The sequence below is a fragment of the Somniosus microcephalus genome, chromosome 12 (genome assembly GCF_052327205.1).
Source record: "Somniosus microcephalus isolate GS21.2 chromosome 12, FLI_Smic_1.0, whole genome shotgun sequence".
Lineage (NCBI taxonomy): Eukaryota > Metazoa > Chordata > Chondrichthyes > Squaliformes > Somniosidae > Somniosus > Somniosus microcephalus.
This window is the reverse complement of record NC_140998.1, coordinates 40030787-40045712: the sequence shown is the minus strand read 5'-3', so window position 1 is coordinate 40045712 and position 14926 is coordinate 40030787.

Here is a 14926-nt window from a genome sequence, read left to right as displayed (position 1 = left end):
TACTACATACTTGTCTAATCTCTGCATTTATACAATCTAGCTCTTCAGAACTACTACCAGGGGGTCTACAGTCTTAGAGCCTTTTCTATTTCTTAATTCAAACCATAAGGTCGCCATTGGCTGCTTACCTCTCTTTAAAGCCTCTCTAATCATTGAAGTGATTTCATCCCTAATCACTAAGGCTACTCTTCTCCCTCAGCCATTTTCCCTATCTGTCCTGTAGACCTTATAACCTGATATATTTAGATCCCAGTCTTGTAGCCATGTCTCAGTAATGGTTACCATGTCACACCCGCCAATTTGAATTCGTGCCTGCAGTTCATTCAATTTATTCCTTATACTCCGTGCGTTTGTATAAAGAACGCATATTTGGGCCACACGCCCTGGCCTGTCCTTCAGCTTTGATGTTTTACTTACATGATTCTTATTTCTCTCTCCTAGTTTAATCATGGAAACATAGAAGATAGGAGCAGGAGTCGGCCATTCGACCCCTCGAGCCTGCTCCGCCATTCAATGTGATCATGGCTAATCATCCAAATTCAGTACCCGGTCTCTGCTTTCTCCCCATACCCCTTGATCCCTTTAGCTTTAAGAAATATATCCAACTCCTTCTTGAATATATTTAATGAATTGGCCTCTACTGCCTTCTGTGGTAGAGAATTCCACAGGTTCACCACTCTCTGGGTGAAGAAATTCCTCCTCATTTCTGTCCTAAATGGCACACCCTTTATCCTTAGACTGTGACCCCTGGTTCTGGACTCCCCGACCATCAGGAACATCCTTCCTGCATCTAGTCTGTCAGAATTTTATAAGTTTCAATGAGATCCCCTCTCATTCTTCTAAACTCCAGTAAGTACAAGCACAATCGACACAATCTCTCCTCATATGTCATTCCTGCCATCCCAGGTTCGGTACGATCGGGTTCGGTACGATGCCAGACGCAAGGAAAATAGCGTTGCTGCTCACGGTTACAGGCCCACAGGCGATAGAGGTATTTAATACATTTGTATTTGATCAAGAGGAGGACAGAGAAAAATTGAAAGGTATGACTTTGAACTGATCTACACACCAAGCAAATACATAGTGTTAGCAGATGCACTATCCCGAGCACCCACACTGAGTCATGTGAGCTCTACTGAGGAAGACGTGGATGTTCATGTGAGTATGGTCACTGCTGCGCTGCCCGTGTCAGACACAAAATCAAAGCAAATAGCAGAAGAAACAGTAAAAGATACAGTGTTACAAACAGTAATAGAGAACATTCACAATGGTTGGCCAAAAGGTTCCTGTCCAAAGTACTATCACATAAGGTCAGAGTTGAGTGTCGCAAGTGGACTATTACTAAAACAGAACAGAATAGTCATTCCACAGGCTCTACGTAAAGACATGCTCAAAAGGATTCATGAGGGACACCTCGGAATTGAAAAATGCAGAAGGAGAGCAAGAGACACTGTTTATTGGCCTGGCATAAATAAGGACATTGAGAACATGATAGGCAAATGTGAGACATGTCAGAAACATGTCAGCCCTCTGTCTCTGTGAAGCCATCTCTGCAAGGCTCAGCACTAACCAGATGGTGATATGAACTGCCTGCACACTCCGAGATGAACCTTCAAATGCAATGTGGCCAAGGCTGCTTTAAATATCCCGGCTACTAATGAGTCATCGATGACATCATCAGACCCATTCCATTTAGTAGGGCCAGGAAATGCACAGGCCTGCCTCAATAGGCGCCATTAAGGGAAAGTCACTTTGAGGAATGGAATGAAAAGAAGAACGGGGTTCCGAGCCGCCACGTCGACCGCCCGCACCGGACTCGCCCTGGTAATGAAAATTCTGGCCTGCTTGAGGTCCTGCCGCGCTGTGCGTGCATGACCCAGCAACGTACTTAGTGCGATGAGCCGGCTGGGATCACGTGAGCACAGGGCAACCAATGGGAGGTTGCAAAAGTTCATTCGTGAGTTTGATAGTGAGAGCTGTCAAACTCATGAAAACTCCTGGCCCCAAAACACTACTTAAACGTGAAACAAAATTTAAAAAAACATTGCACTACTTAAATGAACCATAAATAACTGTAAAAAACTATTTTAAACAATAATTTTAAAATTTGAAAAAAATTATTATATAAAAAATCCGGGCTAAAACTAAACTTACCTTACTGTAAATTCTTTAAAAATAATAAACCTGTGGGAAAAAAAAATTATAAATTGTATTAATAGACCACTTACCTGTAAAACTAAGTACTTACGTGTGGTTTTTCAATGCGTAAAAATCGGAGGCCTTTACACATGCGCAACTCTCTAAAAATAAAGGAAATCCAAGTCGCACGCGCTGCCTGTGTATTCGTACGCGTTCAGCCTCTTAACCCCTTGGGTCAGAGGAGAGGAAATGCCGGTTTTCCCCGCATGCGCTGTGCATGCTGAAAACCGGCAATTCCTCCGGGCACACGCGTGAGTACCCCGTCCGTACTCACGCGTTGGGAGAGGAATTACTGGGCCCAAATGTAACATAATGCGTGCTCATGAGAACAAGGTGTTCCTGCAAGCCTCGTCTTGAAATAAGTTAGAATGAATGTGCCAAGCTTTTAATGGCTTTACTGTTCGAGTGTTCATAATGGTTTTCTATGTTACCTTCCTCTTCCTGAGCTGCGTCTGAAGAATTTAATTACCATTTATATCTCTGAAAGGACTAACCTCAGTGATGGCAAATGCAGTTGAAAAATATAAGTATTGTTGCTTTTGTTAAGGCTAAATCAGGCTCTGTTGAATGAATAGGAATTTGATATCCTGACAATTCAGATTTTAGGTGTGGGGCAGTCTTTAAACTCTATTACCTTCCACAAGGCAGAATCAGCAGATCAGTGACAAGTTAAATTCTCTCAGAATTTGAATGCATTATTTAAATCTACATTCCTGTTTACTTATGGTTTCAGTTACTATACTCTTAGTGTGAACCTCATACAACAGTGCCTCACAATAATACACTGCTGCTTCAGAACACTAGTGAACATTTTGCCACCACATTTACACTACATAAGCAGAGCAGCGGTTACCAATGAAAAGTGCTTCACAGAGGAGAAATTGGACACTGAGCAGCAAATTGGAGTTGAGGTACAGATCAGCAATCACCTAATAGAATGGCAGAACAGGCGTGAGGGGCCAAATGGCCTACTCCTGTTCCTATGTTTGCTAGGTTTGCTATAAGCTAGCCTTTGCATAAGACACTGCTCGCTATAGTATTCTCAATTAGAATATCAAGGATAAGAAATTCTGCTAATGTCTGAATTCTATACACCTTTGTCAGCCTTGGCTCAGTGGCAGCATTCTCACCTCTCAATTGAGCACATAATCTAGGCCGACACTTCAGTGCAGTACTGAGGGAGAGCTACACTGTCAGAAGTGCTGTCTTTCGGATGAGACGTTAAATTGATGCCCCATCTGCCCTCTCAGGTGGATGTAAAAAAGATCCCATGGCACTATCTGAAGACAAGCAGGGAATCTCTCCCCCGTGTCCTGGGAACAGCTGCACTTATGATTACTACAGGTGCAAGAAAGCTCCCTGCACACAGGAAAACTGCAGGAAGATTATTTAAATTATACAAATGAGGGCAATGCGGTTGACGTGGTGTACCTGGATTTCCAAAAGGCGTTCGACAAAGTACCACAAAATTGACTTGCCAGCAAAGTCGAAGCCCATGGAATAAAAGAAAAAGTAGCAGCATTGATACAAAATTGGCTAAGTGACAGGAAACAGAGAGTAGTGGTGAACGGTTGTTTTTTGGACTGGAGGAAGGTATACAGTGTTGTTCCCCAGGGGTCGGTTCTAGGACCACTGCTTTTCTTGATGTATATTAATGACTTGGATGTCAGTATACAGGGCACACTTTCAAAATTTGCAGATGACACAAAATTTGGAAGTATAATGAACAGCGAGGAAGATAATGATAGACTTCAAGTGCACATAGACAGGCGGACATGTGGCAGATGAAATTTAATGCAGAAAAGTGCAAAGTGATACATTTTGGTAGAAAGAATGAAGAGAGGAAATATAAACTAAAGGGTACAATCCTAAAGTGGGTACATGAGCAGAGAGACGTAGGCGGTATAGGTCAATCATCACAGCCCCAGGACATCGCAGCAGGAGTTCCTCAGGGGCAGTGTCCTAGGCCCAACCATTTTCAGCTGCGTCATCAATGACCTTCCCTCCAACATAAGGTCAGAAATGGGGATGTTCGCTGATGACTGCACAGTTTTCAGTGCCATTCACAACTCCTCAGATATTGAAGCAGTCCATGCCCGCATGCAACAAGACCTGGACGACGTTCAGGCTTTGGCTGATAAGCGGCAGGTAACATTCGCACCACAGAAGTGTCAGGAAATGACAATCGCCAACAAGCGAGAGTCTAACCACTGCCCCTTGACATTCAATGGCATTACCATTGCTGAATCCCCCACCATCAACATCCTGGGGATCACCATTGACCAGAAACTTAACTGGACCAGCCACATAAATACTGTGGCAACAAGAGCAGGTCAGAGGCTAGGTATTCTGTGGCAAGTGTCTCACCTGACTCCCCAAAGCCTTTCTACCATCTACAAGGCACAAGTAAGGAGTGTGATGTGTTAGATCCGTGATTCTGAGAGTATGCTGTTTTTCAATAACCACATGGATGCTGTAACTTAACAATAAACAGGTATTTACTGGAGGAGGGTAGTCTCAAGACTGGGGGTACAGAGGCATGCGCAAGGCTTATATACAGGTGTGGTCACTGCCAGTACTACAGTATACAGGAGCTGTTAAAGTAGTTCTGTCTTAAAGGCACATACACTACAATTCCTCCCCTTTTAGATTAGTAGTACCCCTAACATTCAAATAACAATTAACACTTTAACATGTACATTAAACAACAATAGTCCATTTATAGTTTCAGTCATTGGGGCGGCTTCCTGACCCTTTCGGGATAGCGCCTTTCCTGAGGTTCTTGTTCTTGGTGCAGAGGCGATTCTGACCCCTTTTCATCGGGTAGTTCATCGGGTTCCACTGCTACTGGTTCTGAGGTAGATGCTACCGGTATGTCGGGTTCATCCCCAGTTACTCGAGACATGGGGTTGATGCGTTCCTGTGACGCTAAGATCTGATCGACGTGGCGTCTCACAATGTTCTCCCCGACATCCACTGTGTACATTAATGGCCCCTGCCTTGTGCATATCGTTCTGGGTTGCCATTTCTCTGTTCGATAGTCACGGGCCAAGTCTGGCTGTAGTACATTGAAGCTCCTTGTCGGCTTCTCATTGATGTGCTGGAATTGTTTGTCCTCAACATTTCTTCGCACATTTGGTCTAAGCAAGTCCAGACGAGATCTCAACCTTCGGTTAAAGAACATCATGGCCAGGGTCTGGTTGGTAACTGCATGTGTCGCGTTTCGGTAGGCTAATAAGAAATTGTCAATCTTATGCTGTAGTGGAATTTCATCGTCACACATGGCGTTTATCGCCTTCTTAAAGGTTTGTATGAACCTCTCAGCCAATCCATTTGTGGCTGGATGATACGGGGCGGATGTGTAATGCCTTACCCCATTCCTTCTCATAAATTTTTGAAACTCTTCGGACACAAACTGTGGTCCATTATCAGAGCAAATCTGCTCTGGCAACCCGTTTCTGGCAAATATGGTCCGTAGGACTGCAATCGTTTTCTCTGTAGTGGTTGAGGACATTTTGATCACCTCAGGCCACTTCGAATGAGCATCCACTGCTATTAAGAACATTGAGTCCATGAATGGACCAGCAAAATCAATATGCACCCGTTGCCATGGAGAGGAGGGCCACTCCCATGGGTGTAGAGGGGCATGTGGTGGTGCATTTTGGACCTTCTGGCATCCTCAGCAGCTCTTGGTTAGGTCTTCAATTTGTTGATCGATTCCCGGCCACCACACATAAGCCCTAGCAAGGCTTTTCATTTTCACTCCCCCCAGATGACCTTCATGTAGCTCATTTAGCACTCTCTCCCTTAACTTGGGTGGAATCACCACTCTGGATCCACACATCACTGTCCCCTGGCATACTGACAGCTGTTCTCTTCTGGATGAGAATGCTGGCAACAGTGAGTCGCCATGTGTTGGCCATCCCCTCACCGTCAAATCATATACCCGAGACAGTGTCGGATCATTGCGGGTCTCCTTCTCTATATCCGCGTTCGTTACTGGCAATCGTTCAATTATTGACGAATGAAATATCTCGATAGGGTCCACTGCTGGTGCTTCCTCCACAGTAGGCAGTGGCAGGCACGATAGCCCATCAGCGTTCCCATGCTGTTTCGTGCCTTTATATTCTATTTCATATTGATTCGCCCCTAGAAACTGGGACCATCTTTGTAACCGTTGTGCAGTCATCACTGGAACGCCCTTCTTAGGATTAAAGATGGAGACAAGTGGTTGGTGGTCAGTCAGCAAGGTGAACTTCTGTCCATGCAGATAGTGGTTGAATTTTTTACTCCCCATAATAGGTTGAGGGCCTCCCTGTCAATCTGGGCATAGTTGCGCTCGGCTGAGGTTAGTGACCGAGATGCAAAGGCAACTGGCGTCTCCAACCCGTCTGGGAATTTGTGCGACAGCACCGCTCCAATACCATAGGGTGATGCATCACATGCCAAACGAATTGGTAGTGCTGGGTTGAAATGGGCCAACACCTCTTTTGATGTGATCAATTCTTTACACTTCTGGAAAGCTCGTCTACGTTCGTCATCCCACTTCCATGGTACCCCTGTTTGCAGTAAGGTGTTCAGTGGGTGTAATACCGTGGGCAAATTTGGTAAGAACTTGTGGTAGTAGTTTACCAGCCCGAGGAACGACCTCAGTTGTGACACATTTTCCGGTGCTGGAGCCTTGACTACTGCCTCAATCTTTTCAGGGGACTTATGTTACACCTCTTCATCGATGACGTGGCCACAATACGAGATCTGTTTCTGGAAAAACACGCACTTGTGGCGATTAGCTCGTAGCCCATACTCCTTTAATCTGGTGAGCACCTTCTCCAAGTTGGCGAGGTGATCACTCTCATTTTCGCCCGTGACCAAGATGTCGTCCAAATAACACTGGGTCCCTGGAATCCCTTGCAGGACTTGATCCATTGCCCTTTGCCAGATAGCCGGAGCCGAGGCTACCCCGAACACCAGCCGATTGTATTGATAGAGACCTTTATGAGTGTTAATCGTAAGGTATTGTTTCGAAGCTTCTTCTACCTCCATTTGCAAGTACGCCTGGGCTAGATCAATTTTGGTGAAGCATTTACCTCCAGATAGCGAGGCGAAAATATCCTCAATTCGTGGAAGCGGATATTGTACCGTGTGAAGGACTGGGTTCACTGTCACCTTAAAATCCCCACAGATGCGGACCTTCTTTGGTTCCCCACGCGTATTACTCAACGACCTCTTCATTACAGGAACGATGGGTGTAGCCCACTCACTCCAGTCCACTTTGGACAGTACTCCTGAACGTTCCAACCCTTCCAGCTCTGCTTCAACAGCTGGTCTGATCGCATAAGGCACTGGTCTGGCCTTAAGAAACTTTGGGCTTGCATTTTCCTCTATTTTAATCATTGCTGTTATGCCTTTTAGTGTTCCTAGTCCCTCCTGCAACACTTCTTTTGCATCAGTTAGCATTTTTGACAGTCGTCCCGGTGTGACGTCGTCATCTTTTTTGGCCTCAACATTCAGTGCCTGTATGGAATGCCAATCTAATTGTATCTTCCGGATCCATTCACGTCCTAGCAGTGGTGGTCCTCCATCTGGCAATACATATATATCCATTTTAGGTATTTCCTGGCCTTTATATATTACTTTCACCCTTATTTTTCCTTTGGGGTAGACTTTTTGCCCCGTATACGTCTTCAAGACAATCTCTGTAGCTTTCAAGGGTATATGTGAAAATAGCCGCTTGTAGTCCCTTTGGTTTATGACTGTTAGGGCTGATCCTGTGTCCAATTCCATTTTCACTTGGACTCCGTCTATCTTGAGTGTAACCCAGATAGTCTGGTGATCCTCCATTTTGGTTACCTTATGTAGTTTCAGACAACCCAGCTCCTTGCTTCTGGAGTCTGTGTCACTTTTCTGTTCGTCTGAACCACTGTCCATCACCTGGTGTACCTTTTTGTACTTCTCCTGTGGCGATTTCTTACTGTTGGTTTTCTTCCCAGACCTGCAGACTCTTGCTATGTGTCCTGCTTTTCCACACTGTCTGCACACTTGGTCCTTGAACCAACAATCCTTCTGGTCATGTGTTGTTCTGCCGCAGCGATAGCACTTCCCTGTTCCATAGGACATTTCATTGGTGCCATATTCTTGCGGTCTCCATTGTATCTCTGCAGCTCCCCTTGCAGCTGCTTCGTGTGATACTGCCATACTGAAAGCTTCGTCCAGCTTAAGATCCTTTTCTGATAGAAGCCGTTTCTGGGTTCCTTCTCTTTGTAGCCCACACACAAACTTGTCCCTTAACATATCTGCTAGTCCTGTTCCAAACTGGCAGTGTTTCGATAGCTTGCGCAGTTCCGTTAGGTACTCAGCATTGCTTTCGTCTTTGTGTTGGTTCCTTTTATGGAACTTAAATCATTCTGCTATCAGCAATGATGTGGGGTTTAAGTGGTCCTGTAGGATTTCTACTTTGCTTTCGAAATTCTTGTTCACCGGCTTCTCTGGGGTTATTAGATTTCGCAGTAACCCATAAGTTTTTGCACCCATGGAATTTAACAAAACCAGTGCTTTACTAGCATCTGGCACTTCATTCGCCCTGCAGTACACCTCAATGCGTTCCACATATGTCACCCAATCTTCGACTTCATTGTCGAACGTAGAGATACTGCCACTCTTCGGCATCCCTGGGTGTGATTTAACTGTCAAAAATGGCGTCTCCCGCGCTTTCCTTCCTTCTGCGCTCGCCCTTCTTCTCCGCTGCGGCTTCTAAAAATGGTGTCTCCCGCGCTCTTCCTTCTTCTCCGCGGCTCAATGGTGTCTCCCGCACTCTCCCTTCTTCTCCCCGCGGACACTGTTCAGCCCTTGAGCCCTGGCTGTGCTCTGCGCGTTCTCTTTTTTTTTTCTCGACGCCGCTCGTCTTTCAACCCCTGGCTGTGCCCTGTGCGCTTCACCCTCTGTCTTACCCTGTCGACGCTGCTCGGCTTTCTCTCTGCCGTCGCTCGGCTCCAGCCGCCGCTATCCGGGAAGGGTCTGCGCTGGACCTGTCATCAGTCTCTTGCTGATCGTCGTGGCTGGGGAACCAAGCCCGGCTCTCCACAGCCTCCCTTGCGATGTTCACTCTCTGCCGGACGACTGGGTGGTTGCTTGTGGTCGACGCCCGTGTTCCTGGCCTCGACTTTTTTTGTTGTTGTTGTTACACCGCCCTTCCGGAGCGAATCCTCGAAGGGAAATGCAGAGTTGCAGGTAGATTCGAATCGACACTCGTCGCCACTGTTAGATCCGTGATTCTGAGAGTATGCTGTTTTTCAATAACCACACGGATGCTGTAACTTAACAATAAACAGGTATTTACTGGAGGAGGGTAGTCTCAAGACTGGGGTTACAGAGGCATGCGCAAGGCTTATATACAGGTGTGGTCACTGCTGGTACTACAGTATACAGGAGCTGTAAAAGTAATTCTGTCTTAAAGGCACATACACTACATGATGGAATACTCTCCACTTGCCTGGATGAGTACAGTTCCAACAGCATTCAAGCAGCTCGACACCATCCAGGACAAAGCAACCCACTTGATTGGCACCCCATCTACCACCTTCAACATTCACTCCCTCCACCACCAGTGTGGCTGTAGTGTGTACCACCTACAAGATGCACTGCAACAACTTACCAAGGCTTCTTCGGCAGCACCTCCCAAACCCGCGACCTCTTCCACCTAGAAGGACAAGGGCAGCAGGCGCATGGGAACACCACCACCTCCAAGTTCCCCTCCAAGTCACACACCATCCTGACTTAGAAGTATATCGCTGATCCTTCATCGTCGCTGGGTCAAAATCCTGGAACTCCCTACCTAACAGCACTGTGGGAGTACCTTCACCACACGGACTGCAGTGGTTGAAGAAGGCAGTTCACCACCACCTTCTCAAGGGCAATTAGGGATGGGCAATAAATACTGGCCTTGCCAGAGATGCCCACATCCCATAAAAACAAATTAAAAAAAATGTGCACAAATTGTTGAAGGTGGCAGGGCAGGTTTAGAAAGTAGTTCCAAAAGCTTACGGTGTCCTGGGCTTCATGAATAGAAGTATAGAGTACAAAAACATGGAAATTATGATGAACCTCTACAAAACACTGGTATGGCCTCAACTGGTGTATTGTGTCCAATTCTGGTCACCGCACCTTAGGAAGGATGTGAAGGCCTTAGAGAGGGTGCAGAAAAGATTTACGAGTCTGATTCCAGGGATGAGGGACTTCAGTTACGTGGATAGACTGGAGGAGCTGGGGTTGTTCTCCTTAGAGCAGAGAAGATTAAGAGGAGATTTGATAGAGATGTTCAAAATCATGTGGGGTCTGGACAGAGTTGATAGAGAGAAAGTGTTCCCATTGGCGGAAGTGTCGAGAACCAGAGGACACTGATTGACAGAAGAACCAAAGGCGTCATGAGGAAAAACTTTTTTACTCAGCGAGTGGTTAGGCTCTGGAATGCACTACCTGCAAGGGTGGTGGAGGCAGACTCAATCACGGCTTTCAAAAGGGATTTGGGTAAATACTTGAAGGAGAAAATTTGCAGGGCTAAGGGGAAAGGGCGGGAGAGTGGGACTAGCTGAAGCGTACTTGCTGGCACGGGCTTGATGGGCCAAATGGCCTTCTTCTGTACTTGTAACCATTCTATGATTCTATGATTCTTTGTTAAATGGCTGAACCCCATGGTGGGGTCAGATTGGCATTGAAGTTTTGCGAGTGTGCATGCTAACATTGGGAGCATAAGCCATTTTTTGCCTGACCATGGAATCAGCACAAATCTGTCCACTTTGGCTTCCGATATTCATATCAAAGACTCCCAAGTTAAGGTTAGCTTCCTTTACTGCCAGAATACATCCTAACACCAAGCCCAGAAAAGTACTTCCTGCTAAACCAGTATGAAATTTTCATTACCCAGCTACATAGACTAGTAAGTGAACCTTCCAACTGATACAATGGAAGTTTTACACGACTGACATGCCTTCACGAGGAATTACATTGAGACAGCATCCAAATTATATTTACTTAAGGCCCCTTGCATCTGTCAGAGAAAATAAAATTTCACCCGTCATTCTTGGCTGGATTCAATCCCATGTCTCAGAGGTGATAGAGCTGTCCTCTAACCCAGAGTACTACTTAGTACCAGATTGTACCTCTATATATTCTGTCTTCATTTTATTGAATTCTTCAGATATTTAATTCTATTGATTATGATTCCACTGCACTTCATAATTGTATAATTATAAAAATATCAGAAATACCCAGAAGAATAAAGATCATGTTTTAAATTCATTTTTTGGGATATGGGCATCACTAGCAAGGCCAGCATTTATTGCCCATCCCTAATTAAGGTTGTTTTAGCTAGAGTGTTGCTGTTCCCCCCTGTAATATATCATCAAATCATATCAGATCATGTTATAATCAGGTCATGTCACATGCCATATCAAGACTTGAGTAGTTATTGTGGGTTCTTGATTCTCCGTAGAATAAATAAAAACCTTCATTCATAACTTCAATCACCTTTCATTAGAACAGTTGTTGTTGCATCTTCATACCCTTCACTTGGAGAACAGTGTAAGGTAGCGGGAGGATTCGCAGTCTGATTAACAGTCTGACAGGCCGCAACGTGAATGTGCCTTTCATGGCCATAACCATCTTTATACTAGCTGATAGGGTCATTAATCCTGTATGGCAATAGGGTTTTCTGGGCTCCCACAATCCATATGATGAAGGGAGCCACCCACACCCACCGGACGTGAGTATCCCACTGGATGTCAACCTAGAGCTGGAGCTTCAGTCCCCATTCACCAGAAGTGTCTGGAGCGGGGTTCAAACTCTGCACCTTCTGACTCAGAGGCAGGAATGCTCCCATTAAATCAAAAGCTCGCTCCTATTCGAGCAGTTAACAGATTGGAGGAGCCCGATTAAATTTCCTGCAGATCGTTTCACGGCATGATCATTATTTGCTTTTCATATGACAGATTGTTGTTATCCTAACTTCCTATGGACAGTATTACATAGTGGTTGGGAAATGTAAACCATAAAACAAAAATCAAGAACATCTTACAAAATATGGAAACATTCCACAAGATTCAATATTGTCCAACGCAAATCATTAAGGATGCATAAGGAACCAAAAATCCCATGTTAGTCTGCAAAAAATACGGTATTCTGTCAGTTTGCATGAAGTCTTGAGAACTGCAAGATGGTGCTTAATAACAGAAATTACACTGTGCCCCACAAAATTGCAGAGACAAACCAACAAAAGAAGAAAGATCTACAAAGGTTTACTGACAAAATTGAAATCAATGGAATATTTTTGAACATTGAGATCTGCCCAATTGGAGAAGTATGGCTGCAATTAGTTCGGTTTATCAGTTCTTACAACGCCTGTTCTGGTCGAGCAGATTAGGCATTTTGAAGAGCTTAATTTAATTTCCACTGTGAAGTGATTCCTATAGTGTTTTTCAGATGACTTAAGACAAAGAAATTCTTGAAGATGTACTCACTTGTTCAGGCGCATTACTGCTCAGAGTGGGCTGCTGACAATCTATTCATTTTTCCACAGCCCATTTATTTGCTAAAAAGGCATCAGAAATTGATCACAATAGTAATTTACAATGCAGTGAATCGAAATATGCAACATTAATAGTTTGATGACAAATCTATGTGATTATTAGCAGAAGCTGCTTAAAAGGTCATTCTGCCTGATGTTCCAAATTTCTGCCACGACGTGCCACTTTAAAAATGTTCTGTTCTAATTTTTGTCTTTCTATCTTGTACTTCTCAATGGTGTTAGTGATTTTTTTCAGTACTAGACAACTGTCTCCAATTGATGCTCTGTCCAGTGAAAGGATGATGCAGACAATCTCTGTATCATAGCCTGGGACTTAGTTTGTTCAGCATTAAGTCAAGTCTGTATAGTTCAATAGGCTTTACATGGCATTAATCATGAGAAACTAGTCAAACTGTCATTCTCAAACAAATGCAAAGAGGTTATGGATGAAAATCTGCATCTGATAATTTAACGTGTGAAGATCCACATGGGCATGGGCTGACTGGGTTTTCAATTTCTTTGCAGACATTGACAGTCATAGATATAGCGTAGATTATGGGGATGATTGTAACCCTGCTCGTCTGGTGGAAACTGGCCAGGCAGGCAGTTAAAATCACCCGTGGGTCTCATCCACTGCTGAGATTTTAACCTGCTCATCTGAGCAGGCGATAGTGACAACTGGCCAGAAACAAGCGGGGTCTTTCTTTAAATATGCTGACTGGGCTCTGATGACTGATGATTTCATTTGGGCCTGACTGCTGTTTTAACTGTGGGGCCTGAGCGGGGAAGAGGGTGAGGCTTTCCTACCCGGTCCATCTAGTGGGAAGAGGAGACGGGGCCAGGAGAGGCCCAAAAAGTTAAGCCATTTCACTTTTTTAAAATCTTTCCTTTTGTGCCCAGGAGGAGCAGCAGGAGTGCTCCTCTGGGCCCCCACAAGAAAAGATTAGGCCTCCCATACCACGGTCTGCTCACCTCTTTCCCCACCGATTGACTAACCTGAGCGCCAGTCCCCAGCGGAGGCCTCCTGATGCCCGACATTGGGCTCCTTCACGCTGGCCAGCTGCCGCTTCCCGCCAGTTTTAGGCGGGAAATTGGCTGGGGCCGCACAGATGAGGCCCAGGAGTTAAAAACTCCTGAGCCTCACGCTGCCAACATCAGGACGGTTTACCTCAGCCCCTGCCTGCCCGATTCCCTCTGAGTTACAACTGGGGCTTAAATTTACTAATAACTGATAACTGTTCTCTCTCATTGGCCGCGATTTTGCTCACACTCAGAGGGCGGGTTTGGAGGTGGGTCAGAGGTTAAAATCTTTTTCATTGACGGCGAGTTGCGAACCCGCCGTTGACCCGCCTCCTCGCTGTAGTGTGTGTACCTTTAAGAGAGAACTACTTTTACAGCTCCTGTATACTGTAGTACCGGCAGTGACCACACCTGTATACAAGCCCTGAGCAGGCATCTGTACTGTTAGTTTTTAGACTACCCTTATCCAGTAAACACCTGTTGATTGTTGATCTGCAGTCTCCGTCTATTTATTGAACAACACCATACCTTAAGATTCACGGATTTAATAGTGGCGACGAGGTCGATTCGAACCTACCTGCAACTCTGCATTTCCTCCCAAGGATTCGCTCCTGGAGGACAGTGGAAGAAAGTCGAGGCCAGAAGCACGGGCGTCGACCACAAGCAACCGCCCAGTCATCCGGCAGAGAGTGAGCATCGCAGGGGAGGCTGTTGAGAGCTGGGCTTGGTTCTCCAGCCACGACGATCCAGCAACAGGCTAACAACAGGTACAGCGCAGACCCTTCCCGGACAGCGGCGGCTGGAGCCGACCGACGGCACAGCAAAGGCCGAGCAGCATCGATGGGGTAAGAGAGAGGGTAAAGCGCACAGGGCGCAGCTGGGGGTTGAAGACTGAGCGGCGTCGACGGAAAACAAAAAGAGAGAGAGGGTAAAGCACAGTCGGGGTTCAGGACCGAGCGGCGGCAACGAGAGAGGCGCACAGGAAAACGCGCAGAGCGCAGCCACGGCTCAAGGGCTGAGCAGCGTCCGTGGGGGAAGAAAGGAAGCGCGGGAGATGCCATTTGAGCAGCGGAGAAGAAGGGAGAGCGCGGGAGACGCCATTTTTGAAGCCGCAGCGGAGAAGAAGGGTGAGCGCGGGAAGAAAGGGAA